The sequence below is a fragment of the Sorex araneus genome, chromosome 2, assembly GCF_027595985.1.
Source record: "Sorex araneus isolate mSorAra2 chromosome 2, mSorAra2.pri, whole genome shotgun sequence".
Classification (NCBI taxonomy): Eukaryota; Metazoa; Chordata; class Mammalia; order Eulipotyphla; family Soricidae; genus Sorex; species Sorex araneus.
The window spans coordinates 85,120,444-85,135,942 of record NC_073303.1 but is presented as its reverse complement, the minus strand read 5'-3'; the positions used below and the strand labels follow the sequence as shown (position 1 = coordinate 85,135,942).

Here is a 15,499-nt window from a genome sequence, read left to right as displayed (position 1 = left end):
GCAGCCTGATCACAGATAAAGTCCAAAATGCAATAACTTCTGATTTTATTTACTCATCAAGCCTTTAGCACATGTGAGGAACTCAAAGAGAATACTTCTGGGAGAATAAGTCTATCAGAATCAAGCCCAATCTTCATTTGCCTTCGTCAAACGTAGCTCCAACTTCCAGAGAAATGACTCATCCTATTCTACTCTCTGTTTGGGGCAGTTGGAGGGCCCAGTGATTGGACAAGATGTGGACTAGCTGTATATGATGAAATACTTAAGCTGTTTCTTCACCTTCATCTGATGTTCTCTAAACACCCTTCCTATATCTCACATGTAAGAAATGAGAAAGTATCATAAGTAAAACATGAACCACCTGATTTGGGAGATACAAAAGGGAACATGGGAAAATATTTGGACTGAGGTCAAATTTCTGTGTCAGAAGAATATGTCAGGCTATGTTGTTCCTGCTTGGCTCCTGCTTCGGTGGTAATTGTGACTTTTTCTGTTTTCAGCTGTCAGTAGACTTGCTTTGACCCTGGTGATCATTTGGCATGTAGTCTTCACTTTATAGGGCCAAAGTATTGCATTTCCTGGGTAACTAGTCATTTCCGGCAGAAAGAATACATCATTATGAAACATAACCCATAGGAATAGGATGAGGGGTGGTGGTATGGGAACAGGGAGACTCTTGTCTCCTAATTGCAGAAAATGGATCCTTTTTACTGTGTGGCTGGGGAACAGATGTTCCATGTGGTGGTTATGTTCAATGAAATTACACAGTGCATCATTTCTTAATGAGTGACTCAGTCTCTGCTGCCCTCTGAGTTGTTTTTTGATAGGTTTCCTGTTAAAACAAAATTAAGCTTTTTAGTTTTGGGGTGTCACTCCTATTCAGGCAGCAAATGTCTGATATGTCATCACATCCAGAAGCAAAGACCTCTTGGGTGAGCATTAAATGCTCAATGTTTTATGTCAGTTATTACATACTGGAGTGTCTCCTAGGTACCGACAGGAACTTTTATTTTAAACATTTCTTTAAAAATAAAGGGGGAAAAGCTGTATAGTTTCATTAATTTGTGCGTATTGCTGTGCTGGGTACTCTTCCATGTAGTTTTCTTTTCTGGGGACGAAAGGAAGGGACCATAATATTACAAGAATATTCTTGATGCAATAGCACAGCGGGTAGGGTGTTTGCCTTGCACATGGCCGAACGGGGTTCGATTTCTTTCCTCTTGGAGAACTCAGCAAGCTACCGAGAGTATCCTGCCCACACGGCAGAGCCTGGCAAGCTACCTGTGGCATATTCAATATGGCAAAAAATGGTAACAACAAGTCTCAGTCTCACAATGGAGATGTTATTGGTGCCCGCTCGAGCAACTCAATGAACAACAGGATGACAGTGCTACAGTGCTATTCTTGATATCTGTATAGCATTATGTGAAAAAAATCTGTACAATAAAACTAGGAGATGAGCAAATAATAAAATTAGATAAATGTTTTATATATTTTACCTCTTTTTAAAAAAGAATGATGCCAGAGGCTCAGGTAGAGAAGGGAACGCCAGGTAAAGGGTGTCCTGAGGACCCGTTTGGGATGGGAGATATGTGCTGAAAGTGGATTATAGACCAAACATGATGGCCACTCAATACCTCTAATGCAGATTACAATACCCAAAAGGAGAGAGAGAACAAAAGGGAATGCCCTGCCACAGAGGTGGGGAGGGGGGTTGGGCATAGGGTGGGGATGGTGGGAGGGATACTGGGATTATTGGTGGTGGAGAATGAGCACTGGTGGAGAGATGAGTACTCAATCATTGTGTGACTGGAATGGAAGCACAAAAGTTTATAACTCTGTAATTGTACCTCATGGTGGTCCATTAGGACTGAGTAGTCGAGTGCATACTTTACAAGGGGAAGAGCCTGGGTTCAATCCCTGGACTGCAAAATCTGTCATCCCGTTGCTCATCAGTTTGTTCGAGCGGGCACCAGTAACGTCTCTCATTAAGAGACTTATTGTTACTGTTTTTGGCATATCCAATACACACAGGTAGCTTGCCAGGCTCTGCCGTGCAGGCTCCATACTCTTGATAGCTTGCCGGGCTCTCCGAGAGGGGCGGAGAATCGAACACAGGTTGGCCACGTGACAGGTGAAAGCCCAAACGCTGTGCTATCGCTCCAGCCCAGGCTGCAAAATAAAATATTAAATAAATAAAAGATGATGAGATAAAGAAGTGAAAACTCCTAGCAAAGCAATGAAGTAGAATTGAAGTAGAAGGAAATGAACAGATGTGGATAAACTAACTAGATAGTTTCAAATGAAAAAGAGGCCTGTTTACTGAAGCACCATGGTCAGATGCAATTATTTGAAAAGGAAGATGTAGTCTAGGCAAGAAAACAAAGAACATTTATTTCTTGTGAACATATTGCTGCTGGAAAACAAACATTTTGCCCAATTCCAAGAAAGCTGATGCTGTTTGTGCCCAACATCTAGTTGGCAATGAATCTCTCTTATAAGCTTTAATGATCGTGCAAATGAAAACAAATATTTGACACATTACATGATCAAAATTTCTTCGCTGTGTCATGTTTGAAAACAGCGTACAGCGAATATATAGAATTACAGTTCTTTTTGCTCTAGGCAAACCTTGCTGTATGGGCCTAAGGTATCCAAATCCTGTTATTTGATTTTGGGGGGGTCAAGGCAATAAAAAAGCATTGACGCACTTCCAGCATTTTATTAAAAACTCCTTAGATCTTGTATCCCCATCTCCCCCTTGGATGCAGCTTTCATGAAGTCCCTGGTTGTTGAGGATTAGCTTCAATGAACCTGCTGCACTTCTCCTCCAGGTTCCTCCCGGTGGGCCTCAGATACCTGGCACACACTTCCTGCTTCAGTTTTGTGCCTAAGAGGCAGTGGCTGCTCTGCCTTCCTCTCTAATTGTTGTGATCCCCCACAATCCCCTGTCAGTCTAGACATCCGTTCTGCTCACTTTCTTCCACTGATTTTTCTAGCTTTATGACGTTGGGCAAGTCATTTAACCATACTGAGTTGGCTTCCTCTACAATCAAGTGTCTACAACTTCAGGGGGTTACAGCCAGGGAGCAGCAGGGAAGGCAGTGCCCATTCTAGGGCCTTCCTATCCTCCCAGGCATTGTGTGTAAGGATTTCTATTTGGCTAGAGTTTTGATTTCTTCCCTAGTAAAAGAAATCAAACAATGCAAATGCCCATCCCCTAACAAAGCAGCAGTTAATGATGGGTGAGGGAGCTTGCAGGAACAGGCTTTAAATTCCTGGTTAGCAGTTAAAGTTGATGCTGGACATTTACCTATTTGCTTTAATTTGTGCTCAGGGCTAGGATCTGGCCTTTGTTTCCATGGGACCCTGCAGCTGAAATGCAGTCAGCATGGTGATGTAGGCCACAGAACGCACAGCCCAGAGAAGGAGGAATTAGCCACACTGATCGCTTCTTCCCTTCTTTCTACCTGTCTGCGTAGAGAGCCTCGACTTCAAGCAAACCCTGATTTTCATTTCACCACAGGTCATGGTCAAAGCTAGCTATCTTTGTCTTGGAAAATAATTGCATCAGGATTGCTCTTTGTTGGTGTTCCTCCTCATTTTGCCTCTAAACTGTTCTCTATGTAGACTTTGAGTGTGATATTTCAAAACCATTAAAGATGCTTCTCTCTTTTGCCTAATAAACACCAAAGAGCTTTCATTGGTCCATTGTTCTGCTGCCACAGGTAAAGACAGCCTTTTCTTGCTTGCTTGTCTTGGCACATTGACGTTAATCTCCTCCCGCTACGGCCAGGCTTCTTCCTTTTCCAGGACCACCCTGCTCTGGAAAGCACTTTTTCTTTCTGGTGGTCAACTCACTTATGGGGTGGGTTTATTTCCTCTCTCCTTAGGAGAGGAGTTCATCACCCTCCCTATCTTCCACCCACATGAATCTTTTCTTTCAAACCCTGCTGTACTCTTTCACTGAACTCTGTTTCAGGCTTGGGGGGATCACAATTTGGCAATTTAACATTTACTTCATTTATATATCAAATAGTCTTTCTATAGATTATAAGCTCTGTGAGGGGAGGGATTTTATTCATTATATGTATTCTATGTTTCACTTATTCCTTAAGAGTTAGAAGATGCTCAATGTATATTTTCTGAAGGGAAAAAGAGAGGAGGGAGAAGAATAAAAGGAGAAAACAAAAGAAGGAAGAAGTTAAATGACAATAAATGCTGTTAAAAACAGGAGACTTTGTAGACTCACCAGAAAAATTTTGTCAGCCATCTATGATGAAATAATATAGTAGTCTAGTTCTTGTAATCAATGCTTGATTAAAATTTGAAACCTAAGATTATTTCAAAATTATCTTCATTAATTGAGTCATTATTTCCCATGGTTTCTAGATTTCCATTAAAATTGACCATTTCCAATAGCTAAGCTCTTGAAAATTTTATTCATTTAACAAGTATTTATTGAGTGTCTGCTACATACCAAGATCTAGCTAGCATAGAAAACAGTTGAGAGATCAGCATCTGAAATTATTTTATGGATTAGATTAGTTGTCTTGTTGCCTAAGTACTTATCTCTCTGTGACCTTGTTTTTAAAACTTTAAAAGGGAAAATAATAGATCTGTCTTATGTGCTATGAAGATTAAATGAGGTCAAGTGCTAGTGTTAGCTGTAGAGGATGGAGTTGCTGCTCCTGCTCCCGGAGTCCATAATCGATTAGAGAAGACAGACCTTTAGTGCATCATTATACAAATAGTTATTTCATTATCACTGTGACAAGTGCTTTGACGATTACAATATTTCACGACACTGTATAATAGGGGTCCTAACCTAGCTGGGGGTAGGTGGTGACTAGGAAGGCTTCCTTCAGGAAGTCATACATGAGCTGAGACTTGATGAACAAAATGTTTTCTGATCAAAAAGAAGAGTAATCAAAGTAGGAGCAAGCACTTTCCCTTGGAAAGAGAAGGGCTAATTTCAGAGAATATCATTGTCTCCATTGATAAGATGTCCTTTTATTTATTTATTTTTCATTTGAAATACCAAAGTTTGGGCTGGAGCAATAGTACAGGAGATAGAATGCTTGCCTTGCATGTGGCCAGCCTGAGTCTGATCCCCAGGACTCCAGGAGCCTTCCGGGAGTGATTCTTGAGTGGAGAACCAGGAGTAAGCACTGAGCACTGCTAGGTGTGGTCCAAATACAAAAAAAATACTAGAGTTTTTGGTAGATCACTTTTGCCTTGTATGTGTGAGGCCGTAGGTTTGCTCATCAATCTCTCTCTCTCTCTCTCTCTCTCTCTCTCTCTCTCTCTCACTCACTCACACACACACATACATACACACACAGCCACACAATCTTAGTTCATCAATTGATGACATCTTAGATTCAGTGAAAATGGGATTAAAGAATAAAAATAAACAACAACAACAACAGACTGGAAAGTTTTGAGAGTAGGCAGTAATGGGGAAAAAGACTCAGAAGATACACAGGGACCTGCAAGTAGGGCCACTTAAGTTTGACAAGGATGTTAGACTTTGTCCTATGAGCAAAGTGAAGTCATAGACAGATTTTAAAGAGGGGGAATGATATAAATGTGTTGAGTTTATTTGAGAATTCATTCTGTTGTGATAAGAATACAGTGGAGTAGGAGAAGAGTACGTACAGAGAAAGCCTTGCAAAAGAATTAGCTAGTGCTCATGGTAGCAGGGACTGGAAGGTAAGAACAGAGATAAGAAAAAGGAAATGAATGAATGTATTGAGTGGGTAGAAGCCACAAGTCTTGATGGTGTTCATGGAGAATAAAGAAAAAAATATTTGAGAAATTGTTAGATGTCTGCAAGGGTAACTGGATGGGCAGCAACCCCTCTTTGCAAATTAGGGCACACTTGAGGAGGTGCAGATGGGGAGATCATTATTAATTCAGTTTACTTATCTGTTTGGTTTTTGGTATTTGTGCCATACCCAGTGATGCTTACTCCTTCGAAGACCATATACAGTGTGGGGATCGAAACCAGGGTCGGCTGCATACAAAGCAAGCTCCTTGTCCCTTATACGCTTTCTCCAGCCCTGAAGTCAGTTTTGGACATGGTTTGTGTGAGTGATTTGTTGGCAGCCAGTTAGAAAGGTCATAAAAGTGGTTTCATATGTGGTTTTAAAGTCAGAAAATAATTCTGGAAAGGACACAAATCAGGAGCTCTAAGGCATTGAGAAATTAACACAAGTCATGAGAAAGGAGGAACACTGCTTAGTGAGTGTACCAAGAGGTAGGGATAAGACAGATTCAGTGTACCTGAAGCCAAGGAATAGAGGTTGAATTTCAAGAAGAATGGTGTGGTCAGTTCTATTAATTGTGGCTGAAATGCCTAGTAAGTGAAGACAGAAAGAAGGAAAACTGCTTAGTGATATCCCAAGTGGTAGGGGATAAGATAGATGCCGTGTTCCTGAAGCCAAGGAACAGGGGGAGAATTTCAAGAAAAATGGTGTGGCCAGTCCTATTGATTGTGGCTGAGACTCTTAGTAAGTGAAGACTGAAAGGTACCCATTAGACATCATGACTTGCAGGTGGTTGATAGCCTTAGCAAGGGCTGTAGAGTCTTGTGGGTGGGAGTGAAAATTCAGTAGGCTAGGAAGTAGATGGGAAGTGACAGTCTGAGCCAGAAAATACAAACAATTATTTTGTGAATTTTGGTTGTGACTATAGAGGAGATATTTGCATCTGAAAAGGCATGTGATGATACAGTTTTATTGTAGTTTTTCCTTTTTTTCCCTATACTTATTTATTTAAATTTTATTTTCATCTATTTTTTCAATTTTTACATATTTTATTTTCATAAAACAGTTCACAATAGTTCATTACAGTAATATTCAAACACCAGTCCCACCACCAAGCACCTTCCCACCAGAGTAAGAGGGAAGTGTGTGAAGGTTGTTCTATTTCATTCTGGAGCCATTTAAGCCCATATGTAAGAGAACACAAGCAAGTATGTTAAAACCAGACAAATGTGTGCTACTTTTCATAAGTGGGTTAGAGTATAAGAGGTTGTATGGCCACTCCAGGAAGTTGTGTGGTGCTCTCTTCCGGCAGCTTTAGTATATAGTCTCTGGGTCTTGGCCGTTGATGAGATTACATGGCGCCAGGGGTAGTTTGTGGGTGTGACTGCCAAGGTACTGGAAAACTGGGGAGCTGGGGGGAGGAGACCCAGTCCCCATCCAAGCAGGCTTGGAGATCTCAGCCACAGATCCTGCATACCTGGGATCCTCTTCAGTTCCTTCATGGGTGAGGCTCGTCTGAGCATGGACAGTGGCCTTGAGCATGGCGGCGGTTGGGTACTGGAGGTTTTCAGCTGCTGAGGTTCTGCTTGGGGCAGCGAGGGAAACTCAACCTGCCCCCCTCTGAGGTGCCCTCATGAAGACTGCCTGGTGCGAGGTCAGGATATTCTGCAGTGCTCTCTTCTGGGAGCTCTGGTTTATAGTCTCTGGATCTTGGCCATTGATGAGATTACATGGCGCCAGAGGGCAGTTTGTGGATGTGACTGCCAAGCTACTGGAAACTGAGGAGCTGGGGGGAGGAGGCCCAGTCCCGATCTGAGCAGGCTTGAAGATCTCAGCCATGGCTGCATACCTGTGTTCCTTTGCCGCTTCTACTTTCATCTTCTTTCTTCCACTGAAAATAGCGTGGGGAGAATATTTCAAGGCTAACCCTAGGCATCGAGCAAAGCAGGAGAATTTTAAGCCACAGTATTGGAAATAGCTGTGACTCGAAGCAGGTGAAATGGCTTAGACCCAGAGCATAAGTGGAGTGTGTATGTATGTTAGGGAGTTGCAGGGGGAAGACAGGGCATCTGCCTTTCTAAAAGTTGGCTTTCTTTGCAGTAAACTAGATACCTGATGTGAGGATCGGAAATTAGGGAAGCTCCCATGGGTTTGATGACTTTTCTTGCAAAGTAGGTAATTTTGACGACTGAGATAAGAGATGGGTGATCTGGGTAAAGAAGTAGGTGTATCAAATTTGTTGGAAATCAGCTAAGTTTTGAAATTGCTTTGAGTGAACTACAGAAGGTGGGAGATGGTCTTAGGAGCTGGTGGAGGGGTGACAACAGGTATATAGTGGCCCTCATACTCTTGGGAGCTAATAAGATGCAGTATGTGAACAGTATCTCTTATTAGTTTACAAACTGATAAGGAGCTCAGTGTAAGGCCAAGAGAAAGAGTGGAGTGCCTGATCTCATATTCTCAGTTTGTAAGGAGGAAAGTGAAGTTAGGAGGGGGTTTAGGCACAGGAGATCTGGATGGTGACCTGGACGGCTAAAGAAGGGTATCTCCATACATTGGCAAAAATAAGCTAATGGAAATATCAGGAGTTCATCTCTCTGAGCACTCATTCTATTTGTGTCTTCTATAAAAAGATGTATCTTCTATAAAAAGAGCACAAAGAAGAGAAAAAAAAGAAAGTGGTAAACCATTATCTTGGAGGAAGCTGAGGGGAATGTGAACAAGAACACAGGTAGGAAGTTAAACTTCTATGAGGTAGATGCATTTTTGTGAAACTTTAGGAATATTTAGTGGAATGAATAGCATATTTGCTCAGTGCTTAGTTTTGTTCTTGGTATCTTGCTTAGAGACAGCTGAAAATAAATGTCCACTACTTATTCCTTTAATGAAAAATGACTGAGCAGACACAATGTTATTAAAATATTTTCTTAAAGTTTCTCTATTGGGAGTGGGCTGGAGAGATACTATAGTGTTAGGACACTTGCATTGCACATGGTTGACCTGGGTTCAATCCCTGACACCACATATGGTCCCCCTACTCTTCCTTCTACATCCCCCACCTCCTGAATGATTCCTGAGAACCACTGATGTGGCCCAAAGTCAAAAATTATTTATTGGGGCCCTAGAGCTAATACAGATGTTAAGGTACTTGATTGCTTGTGGCAAACCCCAGTTTAATCCCCAGCACTGCATATGGTCCTCTAAGCACCACCCGGTGTGGGCTCAAAACAAACAGCAACAAACATTAATAGTCAACGATGTTGCCACAGCTCTTTATAAGGATTGTGTTTCTAAATAAGTATTTACAATTCCTCTGAGCTCAACCACAGCCTAATGGCATAAATAGGATTTTGGAACAATGTAATTTTATTTTATTTATTTTTTAAAATTTATTTTATTGAATCACCATGTGGAAGGTTGCAAAGTTCTCAGGCTTATGTCTCAGTTATACAATACTCTAACACCCTTCCCTTCACCAGTGCCCATATTCCACCACCAAAAAACCCCAGTATACCTCCTGCCCCCCGCCCCCCCCCCGCCTGTGTAACTGATAAATTTCACTTCGCTTTCTCTTTACCTTGATTACATTCCATATTTCAACACAAAACTCACTATTGTTGTTGGAGCTTCCCCCCAAAAAAAGACAGCCCTACTACCAAAGAAGCTTTTGATAATTAGTTTTCCGTTGCTGAGAATAAAGAGATATTAAGTCCCACTGTTCCAAGTACATAACTTTTTTCTTTTTTTTTCCCCCTCCTTCCCGCGCCACGAAGTTCGTGCCTGCTTAGTAATCCTCATAATATGACTGATGCCACACCGCCCGACAAAGGGAAAAAAAAAACTGAGAAAGAGGGATATTTCCCGTCCTCAGCCGGCATGGGGCTATGGCTTAGTTGACAGTCTAGCAGCTTGTCTGCAATCAGTTTCTGGGACCAAAAGTAGTCTAGTTGGTTTCCGGGTTCTGGTAGATCAGCAGCTAAGTGGCCGCACAAAAGTGTGGCTACCCGGGTGGAATTTCGGTGTAGCATGCGCTGATATCAGCCCTGGCCCGAGACTGCCCAAGTGTCCCGCTGTTCCAAGTACATAATTTTTCTTTTTTCCTTTTTTCCTGTTCCCGCGCCACCAAGTTTGTCCCTGCTTAATAGACATCATACTATGGCTGACGCCACGCTGCGTTTCTTCCCGAAAAAGGAAGAGATCCGAGATAGATATTTCCTCTCCTTGGCCAGCGTGGGGTTATGGCTTAGTTTACAGTCTAGAGAAATGGCTGCTACTTTGATTACCTTCAATGTTTCAACAAAAGACTCACTATTATTGTTCGAATTCCCCCCCCCAAAGTCCGACCTGCTAAAAAGGAACCATTTCATATTGCTGACAATTAGGAGATATTAGGCCGTGTGTTTTTGGATTTCTGTATAAAGTCCAGGGAAAATTCTGCCAGAAATTACATCACTGCAAGCTTTTGCTCCCCTTTTGTGGTGCTCATAAGATGGAAAAGCCTGGAGAGAGAAACCCTTCCCCGCTGTCGCCGCCTGGGGTAGAAGCTCAGTTCATCGTCTGGAGGCATTTCAGTGGGCTGCTCGTGTCCAAAGTAGTTCATTTGGCCTCTGCTACCCTGCTCGTGCAGTAGCAGCAGCGGAAAGGTTGGAACAATGTGATTTAAAACTTACTCATAGACTCATAACAAAAGTAAAGCATGTGAAATTAATTATAAAAACACAGTACTCAATTATATCTGTACACAACTTTGACATTATTAAAATGTTACAGAGATATTTAACATTTTTCTTCATGCAAAATCTTGAAATCTAGTAAACATTGCATCTCAATTCAGACTGCTCACTTTTTTTTTTCTTTTTGGCTCACACCTGGTGATGCTCAGGGGTTACTCCTGGCTTTGCATTCAGGAATTATTGCTCCTATCGGTGCTCAGGGGACTATATGGGATGCTGGGAATCGAACCTAGGTTAGCCGTGTGGAAGGCAAATACCCTACTTGCTGTACTATCGCTCAAGCCTCCCCAGACTGCCCACTTTCAAGTGCTCAGTGACCCTGTATGATTGGGGCTATGTGTTATACCCTCCTTCTCAGTTGCCACCTCTTCCAAGCTTTCTGAAGGAGCACATTTTTCTCTTGGATTTTTCTTTCTTGTTACAAGATGGGAAGTCGGTGTCCAATTGTGAACTAAATATAAATACACTAGACATTTAAATCTGAGTTATAGTACTCAGGCAAGAGCTGAGTTGAATGTTTGGCTCATTTTAAAAGTGATTTACTTCATAGTGAATAGGATATTTACTTTTCTTGGATCGGTTTGTTTATCTAGTTCAGTAAGCTGTGGTAAATTGTATTAGCAGAGTGAGAGAGATTCGGTTTTTATTGCTCACTTTGTGAAGAGAAAGGCTTGTTGCATTACATGAGAAATATTTAAGCCTATCTTTAAAAAAATTCTAGCACTGTCATCCCGTTGTTCATCAATTTTGCTCGAGCAGGCACCAGTAACGTCTCCATTGTGACACTTGTTACTGTTTTTGGCATATCAAATACGCCACAGGTAGCTTGCCAGGCTCTGCCATGCGGGCAGCATACTCTCAGTAGCTTGCCTGGCTCTATGAAAGGGACTGAGGAATTTAACCCGCGTCGGCCAAGTGCAAGGCAAATGCCCTACTCCTGGAGGGATAGCACAGCGGATGGTGCATTTGCCTTGCATGCAGCCGACCCGGGTTCAATTCTTCCGTTCCTCTCAGAGAGCTGGGCAAGCTACCGGAGAGTATCCCACCCACACAGCAGAACCTGGCAAGCTACCTGTGGTGTATTTGGTATGCCAAAAACAGTAACAAAAGTCTCACAATGGAAATGTTACTGGTGCCCACTGGAGCAAATTGATGAGCAACAGGATAACAGTGAGACAGTAACAGTGATACAACAGTGAAACAGTGATCTTTAAAAAAAAAAACAACAACTTTGATTCACTTTTCTGGTTCAGTAAATATTGTTCCCAAAGAGTATAATCACATTGCCTCCAAGGATGTTTTTTGTTATAAGCTTTTGCTAACTGGACACATGCTTACAAGAATCCCTTAAGATAAATTATCAATAATTTTATTGAAAGCCGTTGTTTAAAACAGACCCCGTATTGTAGGACCAGGGAAAGAGCTGAAGTGGTAGAGCACATACCTTAGTGTGTGAGGTACTGAGTTTGATCCCTGGCACAGCCTGAGCCCAGAGCACTGTGGGATGCAGCTTCAGTGGCCTCTGGGCATCATGGGGCCTCCATTCTGAACATCAGGTCTGCGCTAGAGGCCAGCACCACTGAGGATGACCCCTCCAACTCCAAATGAAATGCACTGAAATGTCATTAGTTAGTTATTATTATTATTCAGAAGGAATAATAGTTATTATTCAGAAGGAAATTTCCATGTACTAAGAGGTACCAAACAGGGGTCGGCACATAGTACAGTGCACAGGGCTCTTACCGTGCAAACAGCCGACCCAGATTCCATCCCAGGCGTCCTTATGATCCTCCAGAGCACCCCCACCAGCGATCCCGGAGCACAAAGCCAGGGAACCACTGGGGATGAACCCCAAAGTATAATACATAAGGAAAAGTACTAAGGTTATCTTTCCTGTGGAACTTTAATCACTTATCTGAAATTTAAAAAATAATAACTGTTATTCATTTTGAAAAGTCAGTCTCATTTATTGTTAGGTTATGTGATGCATAACGGCACACGATTCTCCTCGTAGTTTGTCTAGGGGAACTTTTGGCTGAATTTATGTTTCACAGCTAAATTTGTAAATGATTCTAATATTCCCAGACCTTATTTTTCTAATCTGTAAATGAGGAAGGCTAACGAGATAAAAACCAATGAGCACATATGCCAAGCTGTCACTGATTCGAGCACTTCAGCACCTTAATTAACAATCTCTATTACTCCCACTTACCACGATGGAGCTACTGTCATATCTCCATTTTACATGAGAAGGTGGAATTATTCCAAACCACAATCCAGTGGTTAGGGAGGGAGGGAGGGTAGCAGAAACCCAGAATAGAGCTCCTGGGGGAAACTTCCCTGATACTTTAGGTAACAGTTTTGATTAAGCCACTAAAGACTGGATCAAAGTGGGGGCTGGCCACACCCGATGGTGCTCAGGGATCACTCTTGTTCTGTGTCAGGGATCACGCCTGGCTATGCTCAGGGTGATCATATGTGGTGCTGGGGATTTGAACCAGGGCTGACTGCATGCAAGACTTAACCCCTGTACTCTGCTCCCTAAAAATACCTTCCCTAAGTAAATAATTTTGCTTTTTGCATTTAAAGGTCATTATAGAGGCTCACTAGGATATCAGACATCTGTATGCTGTTCCATAAATACAGCCCACTGTTGACTTCAATGAATAAAGCCAGGACTGTGGGATACTTTCTTATAAACTACTGAGGTTGTTTTTCTAAAACTCAGTGGGAAGGGCTACATTCAACTGAGAATTTGACTGACTGCCTTCAACTCCTTATCACTTGGGTTCTTTCTGCTTTTTTTTTGGAGGGTGGGTTATGTCCAGGTCCTCAGGGGATAGGCCTGACTTGTTGCTAGAGCACTGATGGTGCTCATGAATTGAACCTGGGGATGCTGCCTATAAAGGGCGTGCGTAGTCTACTGTGCTATCTTTTCAGCCCCAGCTAGCAAGTGCCTGATTGAAGGATAGCTTCCTGTGGGGGAGGGAAGAGAGACAGACAGAGAGACAAAGAGACAGAGAGAGACAGAGACAGAAAGACGGAGATAGGGAGAGATAGAGACAGAGAGAGACAGGGAGAGAGGGAGAGAGTGGGAGAGGGAGAGAAAGAGAGAGGAGAGGAGAGGGAAGGAGAGAAGAGGAGAGAATAGAGACAGAGAAAGAGAGGGAGAGAAAGAGAGGAGAGGAGAAAGAAAGAGAGACAGACAGAGAGAGAGAGAGAGAGAGAGAGAGAGAGGACTGAAATAGAAGCAATAAAGATGTGAAGAAAGGCTGGACCAGTCGGCATTCCCACCAACAGTGAAAGAGCATCCCTTTTTCCCCACATCCACGCCAACACTGGTTTCTTTTGTTCTTTTGAATGTGTGTATGCTCTATGGTGTGAGACGATATTTCATTGTTTTGATTTGCATCTCTCTGATGACTAGCGATGTGGAGCATTTTTTCATGTGCCTTTTGGCCATTTGTATTTCTTTGTTGAGGAAACTTCTGTTCATTTCTTCTTCCCATTTTTAATGGGGTTGGAGGTTTTTTTCTTATACAATTCTACTAGTGTCTTGTACATCCTGGATACGTAACACAAACATGAAAAACTGTAACTATCTCACAGTGATTCAGTAAAATTAAAAAAAAAGAGAGGTGAAGGAAGCTTCTGTTAGTTTGTCTGCAAGCTGAGATAATGCTGGCTGAAATAGTTCAAGTCACTCGTATGCTGCCCTTGGGATTAAACTGGTTTCCAGAGGACCAGAAAGTTTGAAATGTTTATTTTAGTAGAGGTGTGAAAACTTCTTAGGAGAAGGAAAAGTGCCTGAACAGAAAAATTACCACCCAAAGTGATCTAAATGACTAAACCCCAAGGCAAGAAACTTCTTTGCCTTTTGCCCACAATTACTGAGCACTCATTTGGTAGCTGGAGAGGTGATTTTTTTTTTCAGCAAGCAAAAAAATGATGGATCAAACTTCCCAGAGAATACTTGGATTCACTAAACAGATTGAGGGCAAGATTTAAGTGAATCTTTCTCTTAGTTTTAAAAACTATATATTAGGCTTTTAAAAAGCACTCGACCTCATACCTCTTCATCCTCAGCAATGGAAAACAAATTATCTAATGCTTCCTTTTCAGCAGGTCTGACTTTAGGGGAGAGACTCTCCAAACAATAATAGTGAGTTTTGTTGAAATATTGTATGCAATCAAAGTGAAAGTAAAGTGAAATTTATTAGTTACACAGGCGGGGGGGGGCTTAGGGTGGAGGGGCTAGGGGCGTGGGGGGGTTAGGGGTGTGAGGGGGTGGGGTGGAGCTATACTGGGATTCTTGGTGGTGGAATATGAGCACTGGTGAAGGGATGGGTATTCGAGCATTGTATAACTGAGATTTAAACCTGAAAACTTTGTAACTTTCCACATGGTGACTCAATAAAAAATAAAAAAAAAATAAAAAAAATAAAAAGCAACATATGGGCTGAAGAAATAACCAATGGGCTGAAGCGCAAGCTTTGCATGCAGGAGGTCCAAGTTTAGCCTCAGCATCACATGGATTCCAGAGCAATGCAAGGTGCTGTACCCGCACACAGAGCCAGGGGTAGCTCCTGAGCATTATTGTGTGTAGCCCCCAACTGTGTGTGTGTGGGTGGGTGGTGGTGGGGGTGTATGCTCAAAGCTTATGCCTCACTGGCTGTGCTCAGGGATCTCACCTAAGGGATTGAACCAGAATCATCCAAGTGCAAGGCAAGGACCATCACCTTTGTACTATCTCTCCCACCCTAAGGATATTTTTTAATTGTTTCTCCTTTTTAATTATACATTTCAGAAACACCACAATATAGTATGTTACTTAGAGCAAGTGGGATTGCATCAGGGTGACCGTGAAGCGGCTATGATGGGACTTCTCAATCAAGGAAAATGCAGTCCTGGAAAGTTTGGTCCCTGGGGCTGGAGTGATAGTACAGTGGGCAGAGCATTTGCTTGGCACATAGCAGACCTGGGTTTGATCCCTGG

General features: G+C 42.3%; 1 protein-coding gene across 1 annotated transcript in view; it reads left to right on the top strand.

Annotated features, from left to right (window-relative positions):
- CLVS1 (clavesin 1) overlaps positions 1–15,499 on the top strand; it is a 193,894-nt gene that overhangs the window by 176,203 nt on the left and 2,192 nt on the right. The gene's annotated exons all lie outside the window — the stretch shown is intronic.